This window comes from Triturus cristatus, chromosome 2_2, assembly GCF_964204655.1.
Source record: "Triturus cristatus chromosome 2_2, aTriCri1.1, whole genome shotgun sequence".
Lineage (NCBI taxonomy): Eukaryota > Metazoa > Chordata > Amphibia > Caudata > Salamandridae > Triturus > Triturus cristatus.
In genome coordinates this window covers 1,266,413,709-1,266,427,238 of record NC_140582.1, presented here as the reverse complement: position 1 = coordinate 1,266,427,238, position 13,530 = coordinate 1,266,413,709, and the positions used below count along the sequence as shown (strand labels likewise).

Below are 13,530 nucleotides of genomic sequence, written 5' to 3'. Positions count from 1 at the left end.
TCCTAGGACCGGTTTCTGGCATTTCAGCCGTCTTCAGCCAGGCTTGCTTGAATCCAGTGGCAAAGTGAGCAAGGGACTCACGTCTGAGCATACCCTGCCAACTTATGGCGAACAAAGCGGTACAAAAGGCGGTGGTGATGGACGGAGCATCAGAACCAATCAAACACTCACACCCAGTCAACAGATCTGGGTTTGATCCATCACCGTTCTTTAGCCCACCCTGCCACCCCAGTTCAGACATGGCCATATGCAAATCAGTCTGACCCTGTTCCTCATGGGAACAGTCCAGCCCAAACTGCCAAGCCATGCCTTCCCTGGACCGGAAAAAAGCTTCCTAGGACCGGTCTCTGGCATTTCAGCCATCTTCAGCCAGGCTTGCTTGAATCCAGTGGCAAAGTGAGCAAGGGACTCATGTCTGAGCATTCCCTGCCAACTTATGGCGAACAAAGCGGTACAAAAGGGGGTGGTGATGGACGGAGCATCAGAACCAATCAAACACTCACACCCAGTCAACAGATCTGGGTTTGATCCATCACCGTTCTTTAGCCCACTCTGCCACCCCAGTTCAGAAATGGCCATATGCAAATCAGTCTGACCCTGTGCCTCATGGGAACAGTCCAGCCCGAACTGCCAAACCATGCCTTCCCTGGACCGGAAAAAAGCTTCCTAGGACCGGTTTCTGGCATTTCAGCCGTCTTCAGCCAGGCTTGCTTGAATCCAGTGGCAAAGTGAGCAAGGGACTCACGTCTGAGCATACCCTGCCAACTTATGGATTCAAGCATGTTCACAGAAGTACTATTAAACAGGGTGCTTCATCCACGAGCTCGTCAGCTCAATAACTCATGGGAGTACTATTAAACAGGAACAGGGGTGGGAGCACACCGCTTCACCTCCCAGCAAAGTTCGCCCCTGGCATTGTGGTAAATGAAGTTTCAGTTACTTGCTTGCTTCAAGAGTGTTCAAGTATTTCGCCACAGTTGGCACAGATAGTGCTGATCTCTAGCCAGTGTTTCTGGTTCTTTAACCGTCATCAGTAGACATTACAGTCTTTGAAATTTTGGGTTTGCTGAGTAGGCTGCCAACCTCTTTCTCAGGTCAGGTACCTCTCACAGGCATGCAGGTGCTTCACCCACGAGCTCGTCAGCTAATTGACTCAAGGGAGTACTATTAAACAGGAACAGGGGTGGGAGCACACCGCTTCACCTCTCAGCAAGGTTCGCCCCTGGCATTGTGGTAAATGTAGTTTCAGTTGCTTGCTTCAAGAGTGTTCGAGTGTTTCGCCACATTTGGCACAGATAGTGCTGATCTCTAGACACGTGTTTCTGGTTGTTTAACTGTCATCAGTAGAGAATACAGTCTTTCAAATTTGGGGTTTGGTGAGGAGGCTGCTGTTGGACTTGGCCCTTTTTGCATTGTCATCCATGAACGTTTTGCCTTCCTCCTATATTTTTTCTGACCTGTTGTTGGCTGTTTTATGACTCTGGGCACTTTACCACTGCTGATGAGTGCTAAAGTGCATATGCTCTCCCTATTGTAAATTGATGTATAATTTGTGATTCCGTGATTGGTTGGTTTGGTTTACTTGTCAGACCCTAGTACAGTGCACCAGGAGTGCCCAGGGCTTGTAATCCAAATGCTGCTGGTGGGTTTGCAGCACTAGTTGTGCCACCCACAGAAGCAGCCTTTAAAAATGTGTCTAAGTTCTGCCATTGCAGAGCCTGCATGCAGTCTGGTACTTTCATGCTGACTGGGCAAGTGCACCCACTTGCCAGTCCCAAAACCATCCCTTTTCTTCATATCAGACACCCCTATGGTAGGCCCAAGGGCAGGGTGCATTGTAAGGATAAGGTAGGACATGCCCTGATATGTGTGGCATGTTCTAATGGTGAATTACAGCCATTTTTCGTTTTTTACTATTGCAAGGCTACCTGTTCTCCATAGGCCAGAATGGGTAGTTTGGTTATTACATTTTATAATCCTAACTGACTCAATGAACATGGTAGAAATTCGAATTTAGTATGCCAGAACTCAGGATGATAAAATACATCTTTTAGTGAAGTTGGTTTTAACATTTTGTGTTTGAAAATGCCACTTTTAGAAAGTAGGCATTTTTTTGTCAATCCATTCAAATCTGCCTCTGCTAGGCTGTGTGTATTCCTTTGTCTGGAGTTTGAGTGACAGGGATGGGGAATTCCAAGAGGCAGGGTGAGGTGCCCCAGTGGTGAATAGAGAGATCTGCATCTAGATGGGTGGGAGGAGTTGCACCTAGGACCTGAATAGGGCTGTGTCTGCCTTCCACAATGCCGGCTCCACCTCCTGGGGAGCGGCTGATGTCACTGCCCTGCTCAGTGAATGAAGAGAAGGAATCCTGTCTACAAAGTGCTCCAGAGCTGTACTTGCCTTCCACAATGCTGGCTCCATCTCCTGTGGGGCGTCTAATGTTTCTGCCCTGCGCTGTGAAAGGAAAGGAGAAGTCTGGTAAACAGAGTGCTCAGGAACTAGTTTGGACTGGGCAAAGGCCCCTCTGCCTTCAGAGGACAAAGGATTTCTGGGTATAAATATTGGGACCCTGATCCCAAGAATTTAGATCACTTTGGAAAAACAAGAAGAACCTCTGCTGAGGGAGGAACCAGAAGAAGCTGAGGAGGAAACTATCCCTGAACCTGGGGGATTGGCCTGCAGTGGTTGCCTTACTGCCAAAGAGAGGAGAAAGGAACTTTGTGTGTACTTTTGCTCAACTTATGAAGGATCTCCAAGGGTTTGGAAAAGAGCTTGCCTCCTGCTGAAGTCTCAGGAACAACAGACTTCACCCCCCAGCTCCACATAGTTCTTTGGAAGTGCCTGCTGCTGTTGTTGGGCCTTCTGAGGGACTGCGTGTCACAAGGATCTGGTAGCGCGACTCAAGAGGGAGAAGCATGCCGTCGTCGGAACTGTTGTCTTCGCATCTCGTAAAGTGTGTCGCCGCTGCAGCATTGCATCGAGCAGAAGCATCTCGCATCATCCAGGAAGTGTCTCGCAACGCCGAAGAAGCGTGTCGCCATCGCAGCCATCGTAGCTGACGCATTGCACCGCATCAAGAGAAGAGTCTCGGATCGAGGAAGAAGCGTGTCGCCATCGCAGTCATCGTAGTTGTCGCATTGCACCACATCAAGAAAAGCGCCTCGCATCCCCGGAGAAGCGTACAACCATCGGAGCTGCTGTCGTCGCTTTGCGTAAAGGGGTGTCACCGCTGCAACATCACATCGAGCGGAAGCATCTCGCAAACGTCGGAGAAGAGTGCCGCTGCCAAGGCCACTGTCGTCGCATCACCCAAAGGGTGACGTCGCTGTAGCTGAAGCATCGAGTCGAGTCTTCTCGCAACATCGGAGAAGCGTATCGCATCTGGAAGATCTTCACATCTTTATTTCTTTGCACCAAAACTTCATTGCATCAACATCGTTGCAACACTTTTGTTGCCCTGCGTGTCGCATCTAAAAGGTACATTGACTTAAAGTGTTGCATTTAAGAACTTAAGAGAGCTAAGCAAAATTCTACCATCTAATGTAACAGTATTGTGTGTTTTTGGCATTTAATGGTCTTGTGGTAAATCTATATAAAGAATACTTATTTTTAATATAAAACCTGTGTGGTGTCCATCTGTAGTGTTGTCACTTGGTTACTGTATGTGTTCACAAATGCTTTACACACTGCCTCTGAGATAAGCCTGTCTGCTCGTGCCAAGCTACCAAGGGGGTGAGCAGGGGTTATTTTAGGAGTGTACCCCCTTACCATGACTAGAGGAGAGGGTCCCTATTTATCACAAGTGCATACCTGTGCCAACTAGAGATCCCCAAGTCTAACAGCTTCCAACATCTTTCTCAAGTTAGCTACCTCTCAAAGGCATGCAGGTGCTTCATCCACAAGCTCGTCAGCTCAATGACTCACGGCAGTACTATTAAACAGGAACAGGGGTGGGAGCACACCGCTTCACCTCCCAGCAAGGTTCGCCCCTGGCATTGTGGTAAATGCAGTTTCAGTTACTTGCTTACTTCAAGAGTGTTCTAGTGTTTCGCCAGATGGTGCTGATCTTTCAACACGTGTTTCTGGTTCTTTAACAGACATCAGTAGAGATTACAGTCTTTGAAATTTGGGGTTTGCTGAGTAGGCTGCCAACATCTTTGTCAGGTCAGGTACCTATCACAGGCATGGGGGTGCTTCATCCACGAGCTCGTCAGCTCAATGACTCACGGGAGTACTATTAAACAGGAACATGGATGGGAGGACACCGCTTCACCACCCAGCAATGTTCGCCCCTGGCATTATGGTAAATACGGTTTCGGTTACTTGCTTGCTTCAAGATTGTTCGAGTGTTTCGCCAAAGTTGGTGCAGATAGTGCTGATCTCTAGACACGTGTTTCTGGTTCTTTAACTGACATCAGTAGAGATTACAGTCTTTGAAATTTGGGGTTTGCTGCGTAGGCTGCCAACATCTTTGTCAGGACAGGTGCCTATCACAGGCATGCGGGTGCTTCATTCACGATCTCGTCAGCTCAGTGACTCACGGGAGTACTATTAAACAGAAACAGGGGTGGGAGCACACCGCTTCACCTCCCAGCAAGGTTCGCCCCTGGCATTGTTGTAAATGCAGTTTCAGTTACTTGCTTGCTTCAAGAATGTTCGAGTGTTTCGCCACAGTTGGCGCAGATAGTGCTGATCTCTAGACATGTGTTTCTGGTTCTTTAATTGTCATCAGTAGAGATTACAGTATTTCAAATTTGGGGGTTGCTGAGTAGGCTACCAACATATTTCTCAGGTCAGGTACCTCTCACAGGCATGCGGGTGCTTCATCCACAAGATCGTCAGCTCAATGATTCACGGGAGAACTATTAAACAGGAACAGAGGTGGGAGCACACCGCTTTTCCTCCCAGCAAGGTTCGCCCCTGGCATTGTGGTAAATCTAGTTTTAGTTACTTGCCTGCTTCAAGAGTGTTCGAGTGTTTCACCACAGTTGGCGCAGATAGTGCTGATCTCTAGACACGTGTTTCTGGTTCTTTGACCATCATCAGTAGAGATTACTGTGTTTGAAATTTGGGTTTTCCTGAGTTGGCTACCAACATCTTTCTCAGGTCAGGTACCTCTCACATGCATGCAGGTGCTTCATCCACGAGTTCGTCAGCTCAATGACTCACAGGAGTACTATTAAACAGGAACAGGGGTGGGAGCACACCGCTTCAGCTCCCAGCATGGTTCACCCGTGGCATTGTGGTAAATGCGGTTTCAGTTACTTGCATGATTCAAGAGTGTTTGAGTGTTTTGCCACAGTTGACGCAGATAGTGTTGATCTCTAGACACGTGTTTCTGGTTCGTTAACCGTCATCAGTAGAGATTACAGTCTTTCAAATTTGGGGTTTGCTGAGTAGGCTGCCAACATCTTTCTCAGGTCAGTTACCTCTCACAGGCATGCGGGTGCTTTATCCATGAGCTCGTGAGCTTAATGATTCACGGGAGTAGTATTAAACAGGAACAGGGATGGGAGTACACTGCTTTACCACCCAGCAATGTTTGCCCCTGGCATTGTCGTAAATACGGTTTCGCTTACTTGCTTACTTCAAGAGTGTTCGAGTGTTTCGCCAAAGTTGGTGCAGATAGTGCTGATCTCTAGACATGTGTTTCTGGTTCTTTAATTGTCATCAGTAGAGATTACAGTCTTTCAAATTTGGGGGTTGCTGAGTAGGCTACCAACATATTTCTCAGGTCAAATACCTCTCAAAGGCATGCAGGTGCTTTATCCACGAGCTTGTCATCTCAATCACTCACGGGAGTACTATTAAATAGGAACAGGGTCGGGAGCACACCGCTTCACCTCCCAGCAAGGTTCGCCCCTGGCATTGTGGTAAATGCGGTTTCGGTTACTTGCTTGCTTTAAGAGTGTTTGAGTGTTTCGCCACAGTTGGCACAGATAGTGCTGATCTGTAGACAAGTGTTTCTGGTTCTTTAACCATCATCAGTAGAGATTATAGTCTTTCAAATTTGGGGTTTGCTGAGTATGCTGCCAACATCTTTGTCAGGTCAGGTACCTCTCACAGGCATGCGGGTGCTTCATTCACGATCTCGTCAGCTCAATGACTCACGGGAGTACTATTAAACAGGTATAGTCGGTAATATATTCCTAGGCAATCACATAAGGATGAATATCACAATAAATGTATTTTTCAAAAAACAGAAAACAAAAATGATCTAATAAAGCACAGTGTACCACTTAATGATTATAAATAAGCTTTTTTCTTTATTATAAAGAAGAACTAATTTGTTATATAAAAAAACATTAGACCATTTATAATCACAGGTTAAAAAAAGGAACACATTTTTCCAATACATCAAATAAATAAATCTAATTTTCTCTGGTTATTTCCTAAATGGTTGAATTCATACACCATATAATGTGTGTATAATAACCACAAAAAATGAAATACATATACAATAAAACAATATAGATCAACAATTCATTAAAATCCAATGCGGCAGTGAATCGTCTTCGACGCGCGTTTCGGCGCACTAGCGCCTTCGTCAGGAAAGCCACACAATTTTTCCTGAAATTAAGAGGTACACTGGATTTGTATTTGCATTACCATAATCTTTTGATTTACAACAACATATTTAAGATAAAATCAGCTCTTCCAAGAACAACAACAACACTTTTCAGCTATATCTGAAGATGATAAGGTAGAAGGAATAAAGAGAGAAGATAGTGGCCTCTACAATAGACCTTATACCACAGAAAAAATATATGAAAGATATAGACCCTTTACATAGGAATTAACGGAAACAGTATATACACCGTGAAAAAAGGGGGGGGGTACAAATGATTAGTAAAAAGCAGAAATACCCAAGAAAGATATATTGAAACAAGAATTGAAAGAAGAAAAGTGAAGAATAAAGATTAAACACCTAGAAGATGAACACGAATGATTCTTTGACTTACTGGTAACTGAAGAGTAAATACTTGTATTTATGAAGAATTCTATTAAGAAAATGTGTATAATCACTAAAAAGAAAAAAGAAAAAAGAAAAAAGATGAATAAATTGATGAATTATGATTTATAAGTTCATAAAAATAAGGCCTCCAAATAGATACCTTATGATAGCGTAATTATTTGCCGATCATCCTTGGCGTATGCGATTTTATATTTATAGAGGGAACCGATGAGGCGGCGAATAGGACCAATATTGTCTAAAAGATATACATATAACATATAAGTAACTTGAAAAATGTATTATTCATTTTATTGGTCATCATCAACGATTATATTTAATCTATGGAATTCGGACTGATAAAAAAGTGCACAATATTACCTACCTAACTATAATGTCAATGGATTTGACATAAATTCATAATAATCTTTTCTTGGATTGATAGGAGAGGAGTTTTATTCTTTTCCTCGATTTAAGTCTGTAGATTATAAAACAGAGAAGCATCATATACATTTCGAAATTATTGATTACGATTAGTTTAAAAGCAAATTACAAAACATTCAACTCAAGTGAACGATTACATGGGCAGACTCCTAGTATTTTAGCATTGAAGTTTAAACTCTTTCACTGGTGAATTCAGTTAACTTATTCCCTACATCTAAACACGTCTCAAAGTCTTCAAACGTGGTGAGCAATCATAATTAGATGCGTTGTTAGTGCAATAATAGAGGGTAGCAGTTTGTGTTTACCAACCTAATGATAAAAGACCACCGTACAGAAAGGGCGCGCCTCAATGTTCTCTTCTGTTCCTGAAAGACTTCCTCCAAACGTTGGTACCCGCGCTACCGTGCGGATTTAAATCATTGTGTGCGTACGTAAACTGGTCATGTGTTACTACGCGATGACGCAGATACGTGTAGAAAGACATAACGTAATTGACGCGCATCACGTGTTGCTATGCTGACGTGAAGAGGAGATATTTCACGAAAGGTGAAGCTTTTTTTGTATCCAAATGAAACTTTATTGTTTTAATTCTACAAATACGAATGTTTTATATACTGACAATATTGAAAATCTCCCTTTATATGTGTCATGAAGGAAGTATATTAAAATAAAATAAAACTGTATTGTTTTACTTCTATAAGCTTTAATTTTTAGGTCTCGCCTAGGCAGCGCTTGCGCTGTCTCGTTGAGACATGCAGTATATACTTTAGTGAGTGTCTGACCGACTCTTTTTAAACAGTTGTTCTCATTCGTTCTTCAATGTGCCTCTCAAACTGTTTCTACTTGGTATTGGTTACAAGTGTTTGAAGTCCCTCCTTTTGAGCTGTTAGCCACGCCTATGGCTATTGGCCCCTTTACTTGTATTAGGGGCGTTGCTTTGGTTGTTGGACTTTGTTTCTGCACGTGATGCTGACCACGTGATGCTGATGGAATGCTCTCAAGGCAACACATCGTTAAAGCACTTGATTTAGGCAGAAACACATCGTTAAAGCACGTGACGTTAATGGAGTGCTTCCCAGGCACGGACTTTTTTATCTGCACGTGATGCTGATGGAATGCTCCCTAGACACACACATATGGTGCCCTTGTTTACGTGTTTTTATTTCTTTTCGTTCAAGCCCGTGATGTTAATGGAGTGCCTGGATGTTTTATAGTCTTTTTTGTACAAATACAGAAAGACGAGTGCCTTACAAACCTTTAAGCAGACACTCGTTGTGTAACGTATTCAGAGCGGCTGCTGCTTACAGCTGCGTGTGTCCACGTACATATAAACATATTTTTGTTATTGCAAAGTTTTGTTATGACTTTAAGATTTCTTTTGAGAGTCGCATGTTAACAAGTTTTATCGGTAGGTATGTGACTTTCTTTTCTCCCGGCGCACCAAGATCCCTGTGTTTATTTATTATTGGAAGATCGAAATTTTCAATTACTTAACAAATGTTGAGCCATGCCGAGACTCGAACACTGGTCCCCAGGTCTCAAGTCGGCAGTTCTAACCGCTAAACCACAGCCTCTCCAGCAAATGGGACAACTGATTACATGCTGTATTTTTCTTCCCTGCTTACATACTTTTGTTACAATGGTGCCGCCATTACAACAAAAGTAAATAAATAAAAGGAAAAAAACGTCTGGCCGCCATTTTTTCCCTATTTGGTTTACTTTGATTTCAATTGCTGTACCCGTGCTCTAGCTTGAAACATCTGAAGCTAAGGCACGAGTGCCGGGATTACTTCAGAAGTGAAGAAATAGAAAAAAATGCACATTTTCCTTTTCCTTACTTTTGAAGCAATCCCGGTGTGCTGCCATCAGCATTAGGATAGTGGGATGCCACGTGATGCTTGTTTTGTCTTTCTTTTCTCCCGGGGGCAGCGAGATCCCTGTTTATTTATTTGTAATTACATAATCGTAATTTGCAAATAATTAATAAATGTTGAGCCGCTGCCGAGGCTCGAACCCTGGCCCCCAGCTTTCTAGTGGGCAGCTCTAACCGCTAAACCACAGCCTCTCCAGCTATAGACAACGTTTTAGAAATGGGGGAACTGATGACATGCATCATTTTTCTTCCCTGTTTACTTATTTTTGTTACAATGGGGCACCCGTGCGGGTGCCACCATTACAACAAAAGTAAATAAATAAAAGGATAGAAACGTCTGGTGGCCATTTTTTCCCTATTTGTTTACTGTGGTTTCAATTGCTGTACCCATGCTCTAGCTTGAAACATCTGAAGCTAAAGCACGAGTACCGGGATTATTTCAGAAGTAAAGAAATAGAAAAAAATGCCCAGTTTCTTTTTCCTTACTTTTGAAGCAATCCCGGCACACGCGCTTAAGCTTCAGATGTTTAAAGCCAAAGCGCGCATGCCGCCATCAGCATTAGGATAGTGGGGGGCTACGCAATGCTTGTTTGTTTTTACAACTATGGAAAAAACGTTCTTATTCACAAGCTTTTCTGGGTGCAGTGTACTTGGTATCTCTACCGCGCGAGCTCAACCACTTTCATTCAGAGATCCCTAAATACTCTTCGCTGCAGAGTGGAGAGAGACACGGGGTCCTGGGGCGAGAAAGGGCTCGGGTGGGCTCGGCTAGGTGAGTATAGAAGTGCATGAAAGTGAAGGGATGAATGAGTAAACATTTGAAGAGTGCTCTTTTCGATCGAGAGTACTTCTAGGCGCTGTAAATGGGTAATTTCAATGAGAAGATGAAAGGAATCGTTTTATTTTCTTTTTCATGTATTTCTATTATATTAACAAGCTGCACTGGGGACTGGGCTCCGTTTTGGGAACTGAAGATTACAGAAGACAGGGTCAGGGATGGCGCGGTCAACGCACACGTCATGTTCTTTTGTAAACATACATTTTGTGATGCGCTAACGAATACTAGGGGTTCGCCTGTTTGTAACCGCCCCCAAAAGTGACAGGTAATGTAATTGTAGGACAGCAGAAGGAGATCACTTGATTTGCCCAGGATCACACAGTGTACAAGTAAGTATGCGTTGAAGTCAGTCTCTGAGTTCACTTTGGATAAACAATCCACCACACGGGACTCGTCTTCCACCGCGGGACTGGTTACTGGACAAGGGGGGGTCGGAAGTGACTAGTCCCTTCCGTGAATTCACTTTGTTGCTCCTTTGAGCTTTTTTTTTAGCTTTTATATATCAGGTTACACCATTGACACAACAGCGGAAAACACAGTGGAGCAATCACTTCTTGATGCATCACAGATTACCCGTTTCACTCAAATTACAGGGGAACATAACTTGCCCAACATGCAAGAGCCCTAATTAATCAGATTTTGCCAGACTGCATCGCTGTTACCCGTCCTGCTCTGGTTAATTAGCTTTTTTTTCTTAAATGACAATAGGCCATGGCATAAGCATTTTGTGCCGATCGGCCCGGAGTAATATACTATTTTTTTACTAGAGATGAGAGAGTGTCATGATCCACTCAAACCTTCCATGAGCCAAGGCCTTCCCTACACCCATGGTAAGAAATAGCACGATTTCTGGCACATCTGCATACGTAACATATAGTAGGATGAGATGATGTTTTTTTTTTCTTTCGTTGAAGTCCGTGATGTTAATGGAGTGTCCCACACGCTTTTAAACAGTAAGCAACCACTCGTTGTACAGCGCATGCAGCGCGCCTGCCACTTAGGATGAGATGTTGTTTTAAAGTGTGGCATTTAGCCTTCTAAAAACGGGGGTCCCACATGCCTTTGAACCCGTAAGCAGAGGAGGGCTACATATGCTTTGTACCCTGTGAGCGATGTATTTAGTATGTCTGTTGCTTCTGATCTGGCGTTGTTTTAAGGAAAATATGCTTTTAAAATATGCTTTTAAATGTGTGACACCCTTTGGATATAACTAGAGCTGATGCTAATTTATCAAATTTGACGATGCAGCGCTGTGTTTTGTTTTGTTTTTTTCCGTTCAAGCCCGTGATGTTAATGGAGTGCCTGGATGTTTCAGCAATTCAATGTATTTTTGCCAAATGCTCTGCTGCACATAATATTATGGCGCTCACTATATGCACACAGTCTATATTTATTCATTAAGTTTATGAGCCTGCCCCCGATTTATTCCTCCATAATTTGCCTATGTAGCTCTGACTCGCAGCTGCTTAGGGACATGAATGTGATCTCAGGTTCTATCTTTTGACGTGCTGTGTGACTAGTCTAGGAAAGCGGTGGCCGAATCGCTCGGTGTTAAAGCCGCACCCAAGTACTTCACAGCTCTTCTTGAAATCGTATGCTTCAGGGGCACACCGAAACCAAATAACTTCAAAGTAGCTGCATAGCTTGACGTCTGTCTTGTTGGAGCCACAAGTAACTACTTCACAAGTGTTTGCAAATAGCCTGCATATGTGTAAAAAACTCTATTGTTACTGCGAATGAGGAGGCTTCCATGAAAAGTAGCTTGGACAGCAATTGAAACAGTGCCCGCTTATTAAATTGCAAGTTCTATTCTTTGACGATTCGACCCGTAGATATAGCTGTGCTTTTTATCAGCACTATTTACATTACCCGAAACACATTCGCTTTGTTAGCACGAGGGGATTGATTTTATGTACTGTGTATAATGTGCACGGATACAAAGCTAGGCGCATAGAGGTGAATGGAACTGGATTTGATATCGCTGCGTGCAAATCCCTATTGATTTCGCATAAATGTAGTTTAGACTGGGGCCATGCCATTGAGGAACCGTTTCTGCTGTCTGGGAACACGGGCCTCCATTGATGCTGCACACCGTTTGCTTACGTAAACTACAGTGTTTTCACCTCCTGCCCTTATGTTTTGAAATGTTTCGCATCCGGGCAGCATAGGTCCACACCCTGTAGTATAACATACATTTTAAGTACAGCTAAAGTTATGCATGGCGAACACGCCGATGTGAGTTGACAGTTTTTGCAGCAGAGACAGATGATTTACGTAAAAGAGTCTTTCATATTTACAAGTGAAATCGCTAGTACTGCAAGCGGAGCGCTATGCCATAGGGCTCTTTAGTTTTAAATAAGCAGTCTCTCTGCGTGATAATTAATCAAAAGCAAAACATATAAATGTAAGAAAACAAGTGTATGCTATAAATGGTGTACTCCTTTGCCCTGTGCGTATTGCACATGTGATACTTTATGCAAAGTAGATTGCATGGCATGCTTTCTTGAGTACAGACGCACATCTTTATTGTGGTTCCCAGGGATAGGCACAAGTTTTATTGAAACCTTTTGGTCCACCATATAATTCCTTGTGTTCTCTTTAGAAGTGAAGCAGGGCGTGGGTTTTATCACTTTGCACTCGACGTTTGTTTACAAACCTTTTTCAGAGGTTAGCTGCTTCTGGTGCTGTGTTATAAATGTTGTGTTGAAGATTTCTTGTGTGATAAATGTAGGCCTCGTTTTCCTATGTCTTTTAATAATTATCTCTGCTTGATATGTAGTATTATATGTCTATTTATGGTTTAACTGTAAGAATAAAAATACTGTGACAACGTAAACAAAATATTGCACAAGTTATGAGGGCTTTTTAAAAGCGTGCAATTTATCCAAACAAATCATGAGCCCCACACGTCTTTAAACCTGTACGCAAACACTCTATGTACAGCGCATCCAGCACGCCTGCCACTTGGTATTGGGTGCTGTTTTTAAAACCGAGGAATTTAGTCTTAAAAAAACGGGGGCCCCACATGCCTTTAAATCCGTAAGCAGACACTTGTTGTCCAGCACATGCAGAGCGCCTGCTGCTTGGGATTGTGTGCTGTTTTAAAACCGTGGAATTTAGTCTTAAAAAAACGGGGGCCCCACACGCCTTTAAACCCGTAAGCAGACACTTGTCGTCGAGCGCATGCAGCGCCCCTGCTAATGTTGCTATTTTATTTGCCGCAATAGCCCCGGGTTCCAGACATGAACACATATTGCTATACTAGCATGCCCCTTTAAATGTCACCAATGTAGCTGCTGCTGGTTTATAAAGATTGACGAGGCTGCGCTGTTACCAGCAAAGTAGCAAAGTGCTCGCCATCATTTTTAATGCGCAGCGCTACTCCGTGTGACATTCTTTGAGAGAGGGAACGCATCCAAAGCT

General features: G+C 43.4%; 1 protein-coding gene and 1 long non-coding RNA gene across 3 annotated transcripts in view; one reads left to right on the top strand and one right to left on the bottom strand.

Moving 5' to 3' along the window:
- LOC146863563 (CD5 antigen-like) overlaps nt 1-13,530 on the top strand; it is a 654,574-nt gene that overhangs the window by 399,011 nt on the left and 242,033 nt on the right. The gene's annotated exons all lie outside the window — the stretch shown is intronic.
- LOC146863564 (uncharacterized) lies at nt 3,778-7,793 on the bottom strand. Its single transcript, XR_014978620.1, has 5 exons — nt 7,706-7,793; nt 7,338-7,430; nt 7,116-7,211; nt 6,963-7,025; nt 3,778-6,570 (listed from the first exon to the last, which is right to left on the bottom strand). It is a non-coding gene; the product is annotated as an uncharacterized LOC146863564 (long non-coding RNA).